This window comes from Drosophila persimilis, unplaced genomic scaffold (genome assembly GCF_003286085.1).
Source record: "Drosophila persimilis strain 14011-0111.01,24,50 unplaced genomic scaffold, DperRS2 tig00000002-arrow-pilon, whole genome shotgun sequence".
Taxonomy (NCBI): domain Eukaryota; kingdom Metazoa; phylum Arthropoda; class Insecta; order Diptera; family Drosophilidae; genus Drosophila; species Drosophila persimilis.
Window position 1 is genome coordinate 1670142 of NW_020825289.1, and position 20593 is coordinate 1690734.

A 20593-nucleotide genomic window follows, 5' to 3' on the forward strand; every position below is an offset into this window, starting at 1 on the left:
TATGCTCAGATTATAATTCCCTCTTCCCTATTATATCCACCACTCATTCTCTTCCTCTTATTTAATTATAATTTTTACACACTTTTCTAGTAATTAGTAATTGCTTGGTTTCTTAGTAAGTTTAGTTCTAATTTTCCTCGAATGTTAGCCTAACAGCTATCTTTCTTGCACGTTCGCGTTCGGCTACGCGTCATGCGGCAGCGCCCCTCGGTCGGTTGGGATCCGCGCGTAACAGCCTTCTGCTTGTTTCACACGGGCCACTTGACGGTGCAGTAACTGCATCGCCTCTTGAAAGATGCAGTCATTGCATGTCAACTTCCAAGAATGAAGAAAAATATACTGCTATTCGTTGGAAGTCTATGCATATTATGGACCGTTTAAATGATATTAAACAGCATATTAGCAGCACACGCAATATACACAAATCACTTATAACTATATAAAAACATAAAACCTTAAACTTCAACATTATATTACTAGGGCTAAGAGAAGTTTTATTAACGGAAAAGGTTATTCTAGTCTATCTCAACTGGCCTGCTAACGGCACCGGGATCAACTGCTGCAAGCTCATCCTCGGAAGTATCTCGCAATGTTTGTAGGTCATGCATGTTCTCCACTCTAAAAATCTCTCCAGCTGGATGCTACTTAACATGCACAATCGCCCGACGAGTGAAAACAGCCGATAGTGCTTTTTCTTTTTTAATTTTCATTGCATCTTTCAAAACAGCCAGATTATTTTCAGACAGCTGCTCATTAATATAAAACGCTGCCCGCGAATCGAATTCCATTAGTTCAAGTGATAGCAGTTCGCAACAACGCCGCCTTCTCTCACGCACTCTCTAGTCGCAGGATTATCACTGGATCATAAAGATGTCATCCTTTGGAGGGGTGTTAGGTTAAGGCAAAGCACATCTTGTTGAATCGGACCATCAACATTTCACCTTCTTCAAAGCGTATTCCATGTATACGGTGGCGTGCTAAACACATTGTCTGCTTAGATCTCTAACATGCGCACGTATTTCTAACATGCCATGTACCTCATTTTTATACCCGATACTCAAAATGAGTATTGGGGTATATTAGATTTGTGGTAAAAGTGGATGTGTGTAACGTCCAGAAGGAATCGTTTCCGTCCCCATAAAGTATATATATTCTTGATCAGCATCAATAGCCGAGTCGATTGAGTCCTGTCTGTCTGTCTGTCTGTCCGTCTGTCTGTCCGTCCCTATCAGCGCCTAGTGCTCAAAGACTATAAGAGCTAGAGCAACTACATTTCAAATCCGTCACTGCTACAAGTATTTGCTACATATTTTGTCATCCAAAAAATCAAAAAGATGTTTTAACAAACATGTTTTGAGCTCGGAAATCGGTTGCTTCTATGCGTACTCATAAATGAAAGCTTATTATATTTTTAGATCTGTATTCTCTTTCGAGTTCGTGAGATTTACAATTCGCATTGTTGCTCTCTAGGTAATCGGTGTCCCCCTAGATTTTTATTTGATCGATTTGGAAAATATCTCAAGCTAAAATCTGTCGAGATCTCTGTAAGCCACAACTGACTATGACAATTCTTAATGGGGTGTGGTAAATACTCTCTACTTGAAGCTGCTGTTAGTTTAAAAATATTTAATTCTTGTAAGCTTTTAAGCTTGTTCGGAGCAGAACCCAGCCGATTAGCTGCTTACCAAATAGCACCTAATTCTTGGCCCTCAGCCGCTTATTTTGTTTGTTACTTATGTCTATGTCACTCATTTGTTTGTTAAAGCTTTGCGCTTGCTTGCCCTGCTAAACGCTCTCTGCCAGCTCGCTCTTCGCTATCTCCGCTTTGCGTCTGCCTACCGACGTCGGCCGAGCGAAGCTGCGCTTAGCGATCGGAGCGGCAATGTAAAGGGCAGGCAAGCCACACTTGCAATTTGGATGTCACGCATTAAAGAGCATATCGCAATTTTATTTCTGCGCCGAGTTTTATTTAATTGAAATAATTAGTCGGCCGATTGGGGATAAAAACCATTATCTCCACATAAAATTTGGTGACCCCGACGTGATCTCTGAGTTGCAGTGTCAATTAATTATCATTCGCGATCGACATTCGTTAGCCTTAACAAATTTTCGGCGGTTAAGCACAATTCGGTGCTAAAACATACTCACATACACCTACATGCACGCATTGCTGGCTATTAATTTCTCTGTCAGTGCAGTGCAGCGAACTCACTAATACACACAAGCGGAGTACAAAGCGGAATCGGACAGCTCGCACAGCCGCACAGCTAAAGGCATTAGCTGTAATCCCTTTGCTTTCGGTTCGCACGTTTATACGTATACAGGGTGTTTTTTTCGGTCGTGCTGAGTGACTCTTTTAAAACCTCAACATGGCAGCACCTGAGCCTGTTGATGTGATGTTGATTTCTACAAGCACAAGGCCGAGTCCGTCGCGCGCCAACTAAAGGCCATGGATCGCTTTCTCACCAAGGAAGAGCTTGCCGAGTTAGATGAGGCAGAACTTCAAGCTCGCTTAGAGCAAATTGAGCGAATGAATGCGGATTTCGATAGCGCTCAAACGAGCCTTGAAAGGTTGGATTTCCTGCAGTTAGCCCATGATGCCCGGCTGGACTTTTCGAATGTTTATGTCAAGATTAGGTCCAGGCTGTCGCGGGAGTTGATGGCTGCTCGCACGGTAAATGTTGCCAATTCAACAGCTCGGCATACTCTCGAGGGAAATTCGTCGTTGTTCGCCTATAATAGTATAGGCCGTTCTCGAATGCCCGAGTTGCAGCTTCCGCGATTCGGTGGGAACTACATGGATTGGCCAGAATTCCACTCGATGTTCTCGACAATGGTGCACAAAGACCATCGTATCCCAATCATCGAAAAATTCCAATATCTTCGTGGATGTCTAGATGGTGCTGCGCTGGATACGATTCGTTCCTTGGAACTTTCTGAGGAGAATTACGACAAGGCGTTGAATTTGCTAATGTTGCGATTCGATAATAAACTGCTACATTTTCAGGCACACGTCAAGGCTATTTTCGGGCTGCAAGGGGTGGAGAAGGGCTCAGCTATCGGCTTGCGCGCGCTCAGCGACAAAATCAATTCGCACTTGCGTGCACTTCAGACCTTGGCGACCCCGCAGGAGATTTCGGATGGGTTGCTGATCTTCATCATAGGCACGAAACTGGACCACAAAACAAAGGAGAAATGGGAAGAGAACTTGCCGACGTCAGGATTGCCTCGGTGGTCAAGCATGGCCTCATTTTTGGAAGCGAGATGTCGGATGCTGGAGAATTTGGGATCAGCCATGGCAACAAGTCCTAGTCAACAGGTGGGAGAAGACAAACCTGTCACCCTTATCACCTCCAGTAACGACCATCCTAACCCCATATGTAACCATTGCAATTCCTCCGAGCATTACATATCTAGATGTCAGGCATTCCTGAATCTCTCTGCGTTTGAAAGGTACAAAGAAGCAAAGAAGAGCCGCTTGTGTTTGAATTGCCTCAACAAAGGCCATGAATTGCAGAGGTGCAGGTCAGGACTTTGCAGGCACTGCCAGGCCAAACATCACACGCTACTCCACATTCCATCGGGAACTGGTGCTTCATCTTCCTCTTCACCGGCCGAGGAATCGATCCAGCAAGAGGCCGCGACTGTGCTTCTAGCAAGCGGGTGTTCTAGCCCTCCCCCCTCGATCCAGAAATCTCAGCCTAGCCAGAACGTGTTGCTACCTACTGCCCTCGTCCATGTAACAGATCGTTATGGAGCACTTATCCCATGTCGTGCCATTTTGGATTCTGCATCACAGGCAAACTTCGTAACATCTAGACTTGCTGATCAGTTGCAGTTGGATCATCGCTCGTCTTATGTTCACATCTCTGGAATCGGAGATTCCATTCTACCTTCGAGCAAGTCTGTACATATAGTTGTACAATCCCAGGACGCAAGCTATCGAGCTTCCTTCGCTGCAATTGTCACCAACTCAATTACGGAAATGCAGCCTAACTTCGGCCTAGACGCAAAGGATTGGCCCATGCCGAATAATCTAAAACTAGCTGATCCTAATTTCTCCAAGCCCCAACGTATCGATCTGTTGATAGGTGGTGGTTTGTTCTTCGATTTAATGTGCGTCGGACAGATTTGACTATCAGACCAATTGCCAACATTGCAGGAGACAAAACTTGGTTGGATAGTGTCAGGAAGCATTGATAGCTCGGAGAATAAGCGTGCAGTTTTAGCCGCTTTTGAAAATTCCTCCTCCATCTCTAATGACGATTTTCGGGCCACAACGCTGGAGTACCAAAACTTAGAGCAGCAATGCAGGAAGCAGCTGCTCGAGTGCCAGGTGCAAGTGGAAAAACTGCGATCGGAGAATCAGGAACTGCAGCGCGAACTTTTCAATATATTAAAAACCTACATATCCACGCTAAATGAAATTAAACTTTCAACAATTTCTATATTGTCAAATTTCCTGCCATTCTATGCAATTACAGAGGTTCCCGATGATCAAGACGTAATCACGACAAGCCGCCTTCGTAAAGAAGCGCCGATTGCTGCGTTCGACGAGCATCCCAGCGTAGCCGCCAGCTGCGCCCAAGCAAGCATCTTCAAGAGGGCCGTTGGAAAAATAGCGGTTCTGCCCCTTCAGGATGGATCTGTTGAAAGCCTTTGCCTTCCAACGGGGGGTGAATGTTCGGAGCAGAACCCAGCCGATTAGCTGCTTACCAAATAGCACCTAATTCTTGGCCCTCAGCCGCTTATTTTGTTTGTTACTTATGTCTATGTCACTCATTTGTTTGTTAAAGCTTTGCGCTTGCTTGCCCTGCTAAACGCTCTCTGCCAGCTCGCTCTTCGCTATCTCCGCTTTGCGTCTGCCTACCGACGTCGGCCGAGCGAAGCTGCGCTTAGCGATCGGAGCGGCAATGTAAAGGGCAGGCAAGCCACACTTGCAATTTGGATGTCACGCATTAAAGAGCATATCGCAATTTTATTTCTGCGCCGAGTTTTATTTAATTGAAATAATTAGTCGGCCGATTGGGGATAAAAACCATTATCTCCACAAAGCTATTTGTATTTATTATACCCGATACTCAAAATGAGTATTGGGGTATATTAGATTTTTGGTAAAAGTGGATGTGTGTAACGTCCAGAAGGAATCGTTTCCGACCCCATTGATCAGCATCAATAGCCGAGTCGATTGAGCCATGTCTGTCTGTCCGTCTGACCGTCTGTCCGTCCCCTTCAGCGCCTACTGCTCAAAGACTATAAGAGCTAGAGCAACGATGTTTTGGATCCAGACTTCTGTGATATGTCACTGTTACAAAAAATATTTCAAAACTTCGCCCCGTCCACTTCCGTCCCCACAAAGGACGAAAATCTGTGGCATCCACAATTTTAAAGATATGAGAAAACCAAAAAAGGAAAAATAATAGAGAATGACCGTATCTATGAGATTGCTGAATCTAGATCAGATCGGATAATTTGTAAAGTCATTATAGCCATTTTTATATAACTTGCAGTGGCTACACATGTTCTACGACACTTTACCACTTTACCAGAAGGTCGGGCAGCCGCAGTATTGATTAGCTTTCCTTCCAAGGTGTCAGCTTCGGGAGTTACCTTGCCACCCACTCCGGATGCGGGATGGGACCCCCTCGGGTACGCACAGGCACCTTCCACCTTACAGGTATTCCCTGCTGTAGAGCCGGTTGGGCCAAGCCTTTGGGCCGCTGCCTTTCCGAGCTTGGGATTGCTCCCGGTTGGCATTTGGGGCGCTCCCCACACTCAATTGTTTTTTGGTTTTTATTTTTGTTTTTGTACATCTTGTTCCCACGAGATGCAGAGAAAGGGAAAGGTCAGCCCGATCAAAGATCATCGTTGCCTTGTGGTGCCGCCTCAATAAGTAGCTCACACACTCCCATCCATACACGATACCTACCCTAGATGAAGTGGGATTCCTCGACTAAAGGACATCGTCAGTGCTGCTACCTAGCTAACACCCGCTGGCTGTCCGGGACTGCTTATTTCGGTACTCTCCCGTGAGGGATGCCCGCTTATTCGCAGCTGACCTACCGAGGTAGGCCGTTCGCTATCCGCAACCCGCGACCCGCCCTGAGGCCTCAGCTAGGCCCCCTTTGAGCTACCTCACAAGCTCATCAGACCAGATCGTTTTTAATTCCTCTCCATACGGAAAGGAAAATACGAAAAATACGAGCTAAACGGGCTTTTTAATAGCTTTATTTCAATTTGCAGTGGCTACGCAGCGTCCGACGTCACGCTCAGACTGATTTTCTGTCTCTCTTGCACGCACACTTTGTCGCGTGGCTTAATATTAGCGGCGTCTGCCGGGGGAGAGCCATACTGACTTCGTATCAGGTATATATGTGGAGTTGCAGTCTCCGCAATAACTCACAATGTTCCCCCTTGTTTGATTATTGTGTCCCGCTTTTTTGTCCGATTAGTCCGCACAGCCATCCTCGCTATCATTTTGTAATACGTCGGCAAATAATGATCAGGCAATTGCCGATATTTTTGCCCAAGTTTTCCAAACCACTTATTCTGAGGAAAGCTACTCTGGTCATCCGTACCCATACGGTTTACCAAGGTCGAACGGCATTTTTAGTCCCTTTTTAAATGAATGTTACCTACTTCATGATCTTCGACTAGTTAAGCCGGTGTTTACACCGGGTCCAGACGGGGTTCCAGGTTGTGTACTGAGGTACTGCGCCGAGGCTCTATGTGGACCATTGCTTAAACTATTCCACCGTCGCGAAAAATTTTTATTTTTCAATTACAATAGATATACATATTTCGTTTTCTATTAAAATACACCCTGTCCAGCTCGTATTTTTCAAAATTATTAATTGAAACTTCCGTTCCATTAATTTTTTTTTTTTTTTTTTTTTATTCTCCGATCACAATAGATATACCCAGTTATCTATTAAAAATACAGCCTGTTTAGCTCGTATTTTTTTCAAATTATTAATTGAAACTCTCGTTTCATTAATTTATTTTATACTCTGTTCCTTCCTATAGGAGGCAAATCAAAGTTTTTTATTTTGCTACCTTTAGCTGTCAGTGAACTAGACACTTGTTCAGTTTAACTGTGCTCTTACCACAGGGGGGAAATCAGAGCCTTATATGTGATTTGACAATGAGGTTGGAGGTACAATTTGGTAGTCTATAATTATCGTTAGACCTACGCAGAGAATACACTTCACTGAGGGTGTCTATTTGAGTACATGCTTACATTAGTTTTATTTTAGGACCGCATTTGTAAAGTGTTTTCTCCACTTGTGTTTTGTTGTCGTATTAATGGGTTACAGATCTCTGTTTACACCAGTGCAGTCATAACTTGTCTACTTTATGTGATTTCTTTAGAGTTCGGTGTTGTTACATGAGTGAATGGGTACAATAATCTATTTATGTTTAAACATTCTGCAAGGGGCCGAAAGAGGCATTGTATTGACGATAATATGTTCATGTTTGAACATTCTGCAAAGGGCCGAAAGTGGCATTGTTTTGTATTTTGATTCTTGTGAACCTTTTTGTGTACATTTTCTTTATAGCTATAATTACAAGTACAGATAATCATTTACAGTCAATTACAGTGGGTAGGGAAGTGCTATCGTTTGCAGTCTTCGTGCTACTTTAATTCTTCTTAGGGCATAGACTATTAATATTGTCATTATTATGATTCCAATAATAAAGGCCGCATGTCCAGATACATGATGGAACTTAAGTCCTTTTAAGTCATGATGACCTTCTTTTAACAATTTTATTTCGTTTCTGAACTTATCCATTTCTTCTGTATGGTTTATTAATGGTACTGTTAATGGATTCCAAACAATTTTTGGTATTTTGCTTATATTTCTTGTATAAAAGGATGAAATTGGCTCGTAGCTTTCTGTTTGAATACTGTGATGAAGTACTAGTATTTTGTCATCGGTTCGCACAGTACAACCATTTATTATTGTTAAAATTCTTTGTTGCGGAAGATCAATTAGTTCTTGATTTGAGTTACTACCTTGAATTCTAGCATTAGTATTTACTGGAACTTTGAAGAGCCAACTACCTGCCTTTCTAATTCGACCCAAAATGATCATGTCTCTGCTATCTTCCTATACACGCAATTTGAATTACCTTTTACTACTACGAGTACTTCTGGTCTCTTTTGGAGTCATTCCTGAGTCTTGCTCTTCTGACTCAATTCCAGCTAATGGACAAATTTTAGTTATAGGTCGTTTTATCAACCCGTCTTGATGTTTTATAGTTACTACTCTGACTCTATCGTCCCTACCTTTATGTATTTCTTCTATTTTTCCCAAGGGCCATCTAGCTGGGTGACAGGTTTCATCTTTTATTAACACAATCTGTCCTGTTTTAATATTCTGCATTCCTATTTTCCATTTATTTCTTTGTGGCAGTGTGTGCAAATAATCTTCTTTCCATTTAATCCAAAATTCTCTTTTCATTTTCTGAATTAATCTCCATCTATCCAGATTCCCGATTTTTTCCTGTGAAATTGTCTCAATCGGGCCAAATATTGGCCTTCCAATAATAAAATGACCTGGTGTTAATACATCCAGATCGTCAATATCATTTGTAGCTGTATACAAAGGGCGTGAAAATAGTACCGCTTCAATTTGACATAATAGAGTTGCCATTTCCTCATAGGTTAAATTATTGTCCCCAATTACCCTTTTTAAGTGATATTTCACTGATTTTACCCCAGCTTCCCAAATACCTCCGAAGTGAGGTCCTGCCGGGGTAATAAAATGCCACTCGATCTGTTCTCTTTCTAATATTGGAACCACTTTTATGTTGTCTTTGAGGGCTTTTTGGTATTCCTCGTCTAATTTGCGCGAAGCTCCCACAAAGTTAATTCCACATTTTCCTCTTCTTGAAAAAATCTTCTAAGTGCAGCTAGAAATGCATCTGAAGTATGATCGCTGACTACTTCCAAATGAATAGCTTTTGTCGCCATGCATACGAATACGGCAATATATCCCTTATAGGATTTCTGCCCCCGGTTTTTAGAGCATCGGATATGGTAAGGCCCGGCGAAGTCTACACCTGTATTTGTAAACGGGTGCGACATTGTAGCTCTGTGTTTCGGCAGATTTCCCATAATTTGTTCTGCAGTATTCTGTCGATACCTAGCACAGGTGACACACTCTTTAAGTTTTTTCTTTAAGCAATTTCTTAGCCCAAATATCCAAAACTTTCGCTGGATATAGTTTCGCATCAGATTAATTCCACCGTACTGTGATGGACCTATTTCAGGCTGAGGTAAGCTCAGTCACGTCCAAGGGTCTGTTCACAAGAAATTTGTAGAAATGTGTTGGATCCTTAAGGGCGGCGTCAGAGGGCGGCTTGTCGTAGAGAGGTGGATCGGGGCTCGGGCGCGCGTTGCTAGCGTTGTGTATATGAAACGACCGTGTGGACTCGGGGTGGGGCGACGTCGGTGCCTCGGCTGATTGGGGTGAACTTACGCAATCGGGTGTTTTTACTTTGCAAATTTGACACTTTATTGTATTTCTTAGCGGTTTAGATGACTTATTTTTAATTGGGCGCCGCGTTATGAAGACGGTGCGTGTCAATCGGTGGCTATGTGTGGAGGGGGGGTGTTCGTGTAGTACGTTGAGCGAGGTGTCGCAATTTAGTAGCCGGGTTTTTATAGGGCGTTGGGAGAGGCGTTGTAGCGAACCCTTTTGGGTTCGTTACAGTGCAATGTTTCTTTATGTGCATTCTTGATAATTAAAGACGTCAAGTGACACTTATCTAAAATCAAGGGATGTTTAACCTCAAATTCCGCGTTGGAGTTTTGCAATCTACCTCCAACTCGTAACAATCTATTCTTATCTAAGAACGGATTTAAGCTTAATAGTTTATTTTTTGTTTCTATTTCCTTTTTATACCCGATACTCAAAATGAGTATTGGGGTATATTAGATTTGTGGTAAAAGTGGATGTGTGTAACGTCCAGAAGGAATCGTTTCCGAACCCATAAAGTATATATATTCTTGATCAGCATCAATAGCCGAGTCGATTGAGCCAAGTCTGTCTGTCCGTCTGTCCGTCCCCTTCAGCGCCTAATGCTCAAAGACTATAAGAGCTAGAGCAACGATGTTTTGGATCCAGACTTCTATAATATGTCACTGCTACAAAAATATTTCAAAACTTTGCCCCGCCCACTTCCGCCCTCACAAAGGGCGAAAATCTTTGGCATCCACAATTTTAAAGATACGAGAAAACCAAAAACGCAGAATCGTAGAGAATGACCGTATCTTTTAGACTGCAGAATCTGAATTGGATCGTATTATTATTATAGCCAGCATCAAGAAAACAATTTAATTTTTTCTCGCCTTGTCTCTCTCTAACACACAGGTAGCATAGGCGGCTTTGCTTAGAGTAAAACATTAGCGCCTGGATCTCAGAGACTATAAAAGCTAGAGCAACCAAATTTGGTATCCACACTCCTAAAATATCGGACCGAGACGAGTTTGTTTCAAAATTTCGCCACAACCCCTTCCGCCCCCGCAAAGGACGAAAATCTGGGGCAACCACAAATCTCAGAGACTATTAAGTCTAGAGTAACCAAATTTGGTATCCGCACTCCTGTTAGATCTCTCACCCCCTACCGCCCCCACAAAAGACGAAAATCTGTTGCATCCACAATATTGCAGATTCGAGAAAACTAAAACGCAGAATCATAGATAATCACCATATCTATGAGATTGCTGAATCTGGATCAGATCGGATCATTTTTGTAGCAAAAAGGAACAAATCTATTTGCAGTGGCTACGCAGCGCCCTCTCCGCAGCGTCTCTCTCGCACGCACTTTTTGTCGTGTCGTTCAATATTCGCGGCATCTGCCGGAGGAGAGCCATACTAACTAAGTATCGGGTATAAATGTAGAGTTGCGGTCTCCGCAGCAACTAAAAACGTTCCCCCTCGTTGAGTTTGTTAATCTGCTGCTCCATTTCGTGGATTACCTCACCCACCTTTTCAAACTGCAGTACACGTTTAGTGAGTTTCTTCACATCTTCTGCCCTGCCAAGAATTTGATTGGTGATAGCTGTGAACTTTTCCTCTATGGCCTGCAATACACCCTCAGACTTTAATGTATTTGCCGTGATTAGTTCAGCCTGCTTAGCAAACATTTTGTCCAGGGCTTTCTGTATATTTTCTTTCTAGAGCTCTTCAAGCCCTTGATATCAGTTCCAGATTGTTCTCGCAGACGTTTTGGTACTGGAGCCATGTTCAAATGTTTTTCCGTTACGGTGCTGCTTGACAGAGGTTTACACTGCGTTGCTTACTTTTAAATACTGCTTTATACTGATTGGTATACTGCTTTGCCGACTTGCGTTGACAATCATTTTGCTTCTGCACTGGTTGCATCCTTTTATTTTGTTATGGGTTTCTCTCAGTGACACCGAAATGATTAAATGCTGGTTTACTGAGAGTGGTTCAGAACAATAACAAATATTCTTCTTCCACAGCACAACCAATAACAAATATTTTTCCACTGTATTTTATTCAAATTGGCGTTGTATTGTTAACTTCATTTATTTCCACCGTCAATTGTTGTCTTACAATGCGGACACAGTTTATGATGTGAACTAAACTCACTGTTTACTAAATAATAGTGTATCACTCGAGTTTTTTACTATTTTTTTCCTCTGTATGTTGTACACGACTTGCTTGCTTGGCGGGCAAATGGCGGTCAGATCTTGCGACACCTTCTTAGGATTGTGCACGTGTTATTATTTGAATGTTACTGTTAATGAAGTTTCCCCATCAGGTTTGTTCTTTTTAATCCCTAATCTCTAATCCACCCTACCAGACAAGGCCAAAACAACTTCCAAACAGAGAAGCTGCAATTTTTAAGGGAGTATAAAGAATATTGTTAATTCTGAGATATACGTTTTATAGTGAGATCTCACAGAAGTGCGGATACTAAATTTGGTTACTCTAGCCTTAATAGTCTCTGAGATTTGTGGATGCCCCAGATTTTCGTGCTTTGCGGGGGCGGACGGGGGTGTGCCGAAGTTTTGAGACCAAACGGTCAAGGTCCGATATCACAGGAGTGTGGATACCAAATTTGGTTGCTCTGGCTCTTATAGGTTCTGAGATCCCTGAACTCATATTTTGCAATTGGCAAAACCGACCATAAACCCTGTGTGTTAGAGAGAGACAGAGCGAGAAATAATGAAATTGTTTTCTTGATTCTGGCTATAATAATTATACGATCTGGTTGAGATTTTACACTCTAGAACATATAGTCATTCTCTACGATTCTGCGTTTTCAGTTTTCTTGTATCATATGACATATCAGTGACATATCAGCCGTCGCGTAGCAAATGCCAAAAAAAAACGGCAAAGTGAACACCCAGCCTCGCCAGCCGATCAGTGTTCAGCGCAAGCAGTCGAGTGCAGAGGCGAAATCCCAGTAGGGATACTTAAAACTACCACCCAATTTCCGTCTGAGAAATTAGAATCCGACATACATCAAGCTTTAGTCTGTCCACAACGACCAACCCAGTAATAAGTCCCTCACAAGGAGTGCAAGAAGGATGAGAGCGTTCCGGCAGGCGGCGAAAGAGATAAATTGCATTCGTTACAAGCAGAAGGACAAGCGTCCATATGCGGAAGTTCGCCTGTTGGATCAAACGGTCTTTGGTCTATTGGACACCGGAGCAGCTTTTCCGTTTCCGGTCTAGGAAAGACGGCTCTGCTTTCGCTTTCAATTGATGTAGGTGATGCAAAAGCCGTGAAGCAGAGACACTTCCCTGTATTTCCTGCGGTAGAGAAATTGTTATATGCGGAGATAGATCGGATGCTCAGCTTAAGGGTGATAGAGGAATCCGATAGTGCGTGGTCATCACCGGTAGTATTGGTGCAGAAGCCAGGTAAGGTAAGGCTATGTTTAGATAGTAGGAAAGTTAATGCGGTGACCAAAAAGGACGCGGATCCGTTACCACAAATTGATGGGATTCTAGGACGTCTTCCTAAGGCGTTGTTTATTTCGAGCCTGGATCTTAAGGATGCCTATTGGCAAGTTCCCTTAGAGCTGAACTCACGCGGGGAAACCTCTCTACCAGTATAAGGTAATGCCTTTTGGTCTCACTAATGCTTCGCAGACCATGACAAGGCTGATGGACAAGGTAATTCCGGCCAGTTTAAGAAATTAAGTTTTTGTGTACCTGGACGACCTCTTGATTGTGTCGGACAGTTTTGAGTCACAACGGAGGGTGTTGAGTGAAGTGGCAAGTTACATAAAAGCGGCACGGTTAACGCTGAATGTGGAGAAAAGCAAGTTTTGCATGAATAAGATTAGATTTCGGCCATGTCCGATTTGCCTTTGCCAAAATCCCTAAAGTCGCTGCGTCGTTTCCTAGGTATGGTAGGCTGGTACAGGAAGTTTATAATTTATAATTTATATAATTTTAGCGAACCATTCTATGTTCACTGTGACGCTAGCAAGACAGGCGTTGGGGGAGTGCTGGTGCAGAGGACGCCTGAAGGGGACGAATATCCGATTGCGTTTGTATCGAAAAAACTCAACAAAGCCCAAAAGAATTATTCGGTCACCGAACAAGAATGTCTGGCCGCAATAGTTTGCATAAATAGGTTCAGAGCTTACATCGAGGGGCATGAATTTACTGTGATCACTGATCACGCCTCTTTAAAGTGGCTCATGTCACAAACTGACTTACACTCACGTCTAGCCCGATGGGCATTAAAGCTGCAGAGTTTCTCGTTTAAAATCGAGCATCGTAGCGGCAGGCTTAATGTGGTTCCGGATGCTCTTTCTCGCGTAAATGAGGAGGAAGTGGCGACTCTAGACGCGAGCAATGGGTTGTTGGTGGATTTGGAATCGCGAAAATTCAAGGCAGAAGATTACGTGGAGATCGTAGAAAGGGTTAGGGCCAATATTGATAAGTTGTCAGATCTCAAAATTGTAGATAACTTGTTGTATCATAGGTCAGATCACGCAACAGGAGAGGTGCTACATGATGTGTTCATTTGGAAACTCTGGATTCCTCAAGGGTTAGTGGTTGACGTTTTGCGTAACGCGCACGACAATCCACTGGCTTCCCATGGAGGCATTCACAAAACCCTAGAAAGGATACGGCGGTATTATTACTGGCCTGGTTTGGATGCCGATGCGAAGAAGTATATCCAGGCTTGTGATGTCTGCAAGACCACCAAGCCCCCCAACACAGCGTTTCTTCCAGAAATTATATGTAGATTTCCTGGGGCCATATCCCCGTTCAAGAAGTGGACATATAGGCATCTTTATCGTCCTCGATCACTATTCTAAATATGTGTTTCTGAAGGCAGTGAAGAAGTTGAACGCGGACGTGGTAGTCAAATACATGCAGGAAGATCTTTTTCATGCTTTCGGGGTTCCGGAGACCATAGTATCCGACAATGGTACACAATATAAGTCGGAGGCATTCCAAAAGCTACTCCGGGAATATAAAGTTTCGCACACTCTCACGGCCCAGTACGCACCCCAAGCTAATGCTTCCGAACGTGTAAAACGCTCGGTGATTGCAGCAATCCGATCTTATGTACACGAGGATCAGAAGGACTGGGACGAGCACCTCAGCAGTATTTGCTGCGCATTGCGTTCGGCGGTGCATACGAGTCGGAATGCATCTCCTTATTATATGGTGTTCGGACAGCATTTCATCACTTCCGGGGCAAGCTTCTGAGAGCATTGCGGTTGGTGGACGACAGGTCAGCAGTTTTCTCTCGGGAGGATTCATTCGACTTGGTTCGAAGCAAAGCTCTAGAAGTCATGAAAAAACAAAATGATAAGAATGAACGGCAAACTTACGGTCGAGAGACATTTCCTACGATGTCGGCCAGGAGGTGTTCCGAAGAAATTTCAGGCAGAGAAATTTTCAATCAGGGTACAGTGCGAAGTTGGGTCCGCCCTTTCTGAAGGCCAGGGTCAAAAAGAAGATAGGGCAGGCCTACTATGAGTTAGAGGATTTGCAGTGTCGTTACGTAGGACGGTTTCACGCGAAAGATCTTCGTCAGTAAACCAACTGCTTCAAGCTGTCCTGTTATCATTCTTGGGAGACCCCAAAGCCTGTTCTTTTGGGGACGGGGGGGGGGGGCTTTGTAAAGGAAATTCGGAGTTTTTTTTGGGGCGCCATCTAGTGCTCAGAGTGGCAGACGAACGATGGGTCAAGGGAAAACCAAAAAGGCGTTAACAGGTCAAAACGTCAGGCTATCTCGGCTGAAAATGCATCCATGGACCTGTTAGAGGATTTGCCGCCAGAACGTTGGCGTCCCTATTGGCTATTCCCTCGTGAAATTGAGTCAATTGAGTCGGTTGCACATCGGAAAAGGAAAAAGAAAGAATTTAGCAACAGAAAAACTCTAGGAGTTTCTTTGCGAGGTTCTTTGTTGAAGGCGAGTGGGCTATTCAGTCGTAAGAAGCAGTATAGCGCTGAGTCCGATTGGGGTAAGTGCTGCGTGAAAAGAAGAGAAGAAAATATCAAAGAGTTGTCCCATTTGTAGTCTTGGCGCTTAGTAAACCGAGTTAATCAGTGCGGATTCGATCGTCCAAGGAAGCCAGCCCGCAAACAACAGCAGCTGCAAGCCTAACAAAGTGGCTTTTAAACCTTTGGGATTGTCTGAAAAGCGCTCAGCCATCGGAGAAGAGAGCGTGGAAGCAGAGGGAGATGACATTTGGGGAGCGCTCGGTCCCCCCAAGCGGCTAGCTTCCCGAGTCGTTGGGTAATCCACTTTAGTAATCGAGAGCGACGCGTTAGATAAGAAGGGCCCGTCCCTTGGTCGCGAGCAGATCGGCGGAGAGAAAGTCTCGATCTAACACAGTCGGAGATTGGCTGTTGGCCTTTTCTTTGCATTTGCGAACTTTTCACCTGCAGAAGCAGTGGAAAGAATTTGTGCTCTTCCCTTTCGCCCCGGAGGTGGAATGGAAGCAAAGATAACAGAGGGAGAAAGAGAATAGGAGAGAAGAGGGAGCAACGGATTGACGGAATAATTGTATTTGCGATTGTAATTGTGTAATTAATTATGGTTTTTATGCGGAGTTAATTAGGAGAGAATTAGATTTGATTCCGGTAGTGGCTTCTCGTGACTCTCGCCGATCTGCGAACATGATTTCCCCCAACCTTGTGCCCATTTAAGTGTTTTTTCCACCACAGCAGCTTTAGGTACTCATCGAGGAAAGCGCTTTCGCCGATAGAGCCATAAACTGGAGAAAAGGTATGAGTGGACATTGAGTAAATTCTGTTATTAATAAATTAAAACGTGAAACAAGGGAACTAGGGCCGATCGGTGAGTGAGAGGGCCCACTCGAGTTGAGTTCGTAACATTACGGAGTCAGCAAGCAGATTAGCTTGTCCATTACGGACTTGTTTAGAATAGCATGTGTATGACACATAGCCAATTATTTTTAGGAATTTTATACACATATTTCATTTAGTGAAAAATTAGAAGAGTTTTTCTAATTGAATTACCGAAAACTTTGGGTGGCTGTAATTTAAATTATTTATTCGGCGGGGCGAAAAATTGATACGCTCGATCTAGTTCAAGGTTGGCGAACGACTATATTTTCTTCACAATTCAAATCTCTTACTCTAGCTAACCTACGGTGGCAAAGCGGGGCGAATTCGCCAAGAGCGAGAGAGCGAGCGTTTATTGCGCTCCCGCTTTGCCCTAGCCTAACTTACACTAGACTTCATAATTACGACCAAATAAAGAATAATCGCCGCATAGAATGAAGGTCACGCAACACCGGCCCCGTTGAACGCCTGCATCGGCTTCAACACATTGGGAGCGGCGCCAACTTGTGTATGGCCCGCCGGCGATGAGCGACCCGCCTGTCAGCAGGTGTTAGGGCCTCGCCGTCGCTTGGATCTTGGCTGATGGCTCCCAGCGGCCTCGAGTTCATTATGGCCTCGATGCCGACGAGGACTGTGGCGAGCTCTTCGACGGTTAGGAGCGCGCTGCCTACTGCCCGTAGGAGTACGCTCTTGGCAGTTTGTGCTCGTGGGCCGACATGAAAATTCGAATGGTGCAGATGACGAATATAGCTTCGCACGAATTGCGAGCGCTTAGTCAAAAGCAGAGGAAACTTGGCATCATATGATATAGGAACTTTGGCTAGTCGCCCCCCCACTCGCAACAACGAAAAGTTGCACCAAGGCCCTGTGTCTTCATGGATGAATGAGTTCAACCGCTGAAGACTAGGACCAATTGTAGATCCTTTCCTAACTTTTTCGATTTCTCCGTGATACTCGTGATGCTGGACGATTTCGACAATTTTATAAAATGCTTCATTGTATTAAGTCGGTGAGATAGTTTTTTCGAAATTTAGGCTTGGGTCTTTATATTTTCTTATAAAGCGGAACACATACACGAACACTCTAAGCAGTTGGAGGTGTGACGAGAATCCCTCGATGACATCCAACAGCTCCGAACTTCGCACAGCCGCGGTCAGACCGACCGCAGTCTTCCTCTTTTCCAGCTGAAGATCATCGGAGTGTTCGAAATGAGCGTTCTTGGGCCAGTTTTCTTCTTCCTCTTTCAGAAAAAATGTTTCTTCGAACCAAATTGACTGAACGATTTCGTCGACGTCACAACCTTTTGAGACAATATCTGCTGGGTTCTGTTTCGTGGGTACATGACGCCACGTAGCATCATCTGACCACTCTTGAATCTCAGTCACTGTACTTGAAACGAATGTCGACAACGACGATGGATGAGACCGGAGCTCTGAATCCGACCAATAAACGACTCGTTCAATGGGCTCGTTTAATAGGGGCTTGATTCTGTGACATAGATCTGCGAAAAGGTGAGCGTCACATAACTCAAGCCTTGGGAGCGTTTTGGGTTTGAGCGGAGCTACTTTGGATTTCGAAGTCAACAAAGATATTTTTAAACCTTCTGCAGCACGCTCCATAGGCTCTCATGGAGGCGTCAGCAAAGGCATGTATTTGAATCGGTGACATCGGATCGGAATACACAAACCGAGATATGGATATGTCTTCCAATTGAGATAGTGTATTTTTCAACTTATTCCACGCTGTTTCCAAATGCTGCGGGATCGACTCATCCCATTCTAGTTTGTTTAGCCAAAGCTCCTGCAATAGGATCTTGCCTTTTATAAAGATAGGACTTAATAAACCAAGGGGGTCAAACAACTTTGATGTCACCGATAGTATGTTCCGTTTTGTCGCTCGGAGACCCATAACTGAATTGTCAATTTTGAACTTAAAGGCATCGTCAGTAGGTAACCATGAGATTCCTAACGCCTTTGTCGACTCTGAATCCGAGATTGTTATGGGTTTGGCTGTGCTCTCAGATGCGGTGATCTCGGGTGAGTTTGAAAACCACTTAGTCAACTCAAACCCTGTGGTCTGAAGAACCTGAGACACTTCGGACTTAATTGCCCTTACCTCCCCTACGCATGCAGCACCAGTCAACAAGTCATCGACGTAAAAGTCGGACCCAATAACGTTAGCAGCTCTAGGGAATGAGAGCTTCGCAGACTCACTCAACCTTTTCAAACACCGGATAGCTAAGAATGTTGAGCTTGTATAATCAGATTCAGAAGGGTGATAACCAAAAATTGATTTCAGGATGCAAAAATCAAAGGAGAACTCACTACCATTTATTCGCAACTTCACCCCTGTGTGTATTTTTTCCTTTACTTGAGAGTTAGATTCACCAATTCCAAGTTAATACAGGACTCCTCTCTACGGATCTGTAAGCGATTAGCGAGGTCCTCGGTAACGAAATTTGTTTGTGATCCAGTGTCGAGCAGAGCTCTGACCCGAATGTGTTCACCGCTCTTAGTTCGGACGCTGTAGCCAGAAAAACCCTGTCCAACGCTGTCGCATGCAAAACATGTGACGTGGAAGGTTGATTCTGATTTGATGGAGGAGAAGGACTCTCTTGGGGTGGTGGCAACGCGAGACTATTAGCCGACACTGTGTATCGATGCAATAATGTATGATGTGAGCGGCTGCACACTCGACATTTATTGGCTTTGCATTTTACAACAGCGTGGCCTTTTCGCAGACAATTAATGCATAGGGATACCGACTTAGCAAACTCAAACCTTTGCATCACCGAGAGACGCGAAAATGAAGGGCAATTTGACACTACATGGTCTCCTGAATTGCAGTAGCTACAAGTTTGCTGAGTTCTACTGTTGGTGGAAGTGGAAGAACAAGCAAATGAACTGCGATTATGTTGCTTGCTTGGCATGACTTTGTCTTGCCTTGGCTTGGTCGATTCTTCAGCAGACAGATGCTGGTATCGACGATTCAAGACTTTCTCAAAGTCGGACCAAAGCGGCAACTTCTCATAAGTAAGCTGTTCATCCCACTTTTGTTTCGTCACTGGGTCGACTCTGTTTAAAACGAGATGAATGAGCATTGCATTCGAAATTGTTGTATCATCTCCGATCGACAGTAACGATCCGTAAATCGACGAAACAGTATCGATTAGAGTTCTTAGAGATGATGCAGATTGATGCGACATTCTCGGCAGATTGAACAATGTGGAGATATTATTCGTGAAAATCAAATAATCGTTGTCATACACTCGTTTTAGGCCAGCCATGGCCTTTTCATAATTTGCCTCGGTGACTTGGAACGCCTTTATTGTTCCTAATGCTTCATCAGAGAGGCACGAAATCAAATGATTAAATTTTTCGATCACCGGTATGCTGTTGTCGCTATGGACTAGTCTTTCAAAAAGGCTAATGAAATTTTTGAATTCCGAGTGTTTACCACTAAATTTGGGTAATGCCAATTTCGGAAGCCTAGCATGAGTTGGGGCTGAAGAAGACACTGGCTTCGTCTCGCTTGCTGCATCAAAGGCGGCGATAAGCGACATTATCTTTCCTTTGGTGACAATTATCAGCTCTTCCAACTCGGCTGCATATGCATCATCACCTGTTATGTCCTCGATTTGCTCCTGCAAATGGTTAGCCTTTTCAATTGAAGCATTCAAACAATCTAATCTACATTGTAATTCCGGTAATTGCAAAGGAATCGACCCTTGATCTAATCGATCCTCTAAGTGGCGAATGCATTTTACTCGACTTTTGAGCTTAATCTTTAAGTCTTCAAGAGTGGATTTACTGTTTTCTGCCATAGTATTTGTGTATGAAGATTTTACGCAACAATCCACTATTATTTCTATTTATTTATTTATTATTATTAATATTTTTTTTTTTTTTTTTTTAAATGTTTGAACGAGAACGATAATCGAAAACGAATTTTAATTGAATGTCGAGGCACGAGGTATCAAGGGAAAGAGTAGTTGCAAGTGACGGCCGAAAACAATATACTCCTTAGATACAGGGTAGCGCGTCACTTGGCAAGTAACAGCCGAAAACAATATACCCGTTAGATACAGGGTAGCGCGTCACTTGGCGCACCGTTAAGCTCAAGAGCGGCAACGAAAATTCTCCCAACAAATACAACGCAAGCAGCAGTGGAGAAGCGAAAACGAAACAGTGATTGCAGTAAACGAAAGATGTATGTACATATAACGGTTGCGTCCAAATAGCGGTTCACATATGTCTGTATGTGTCGATA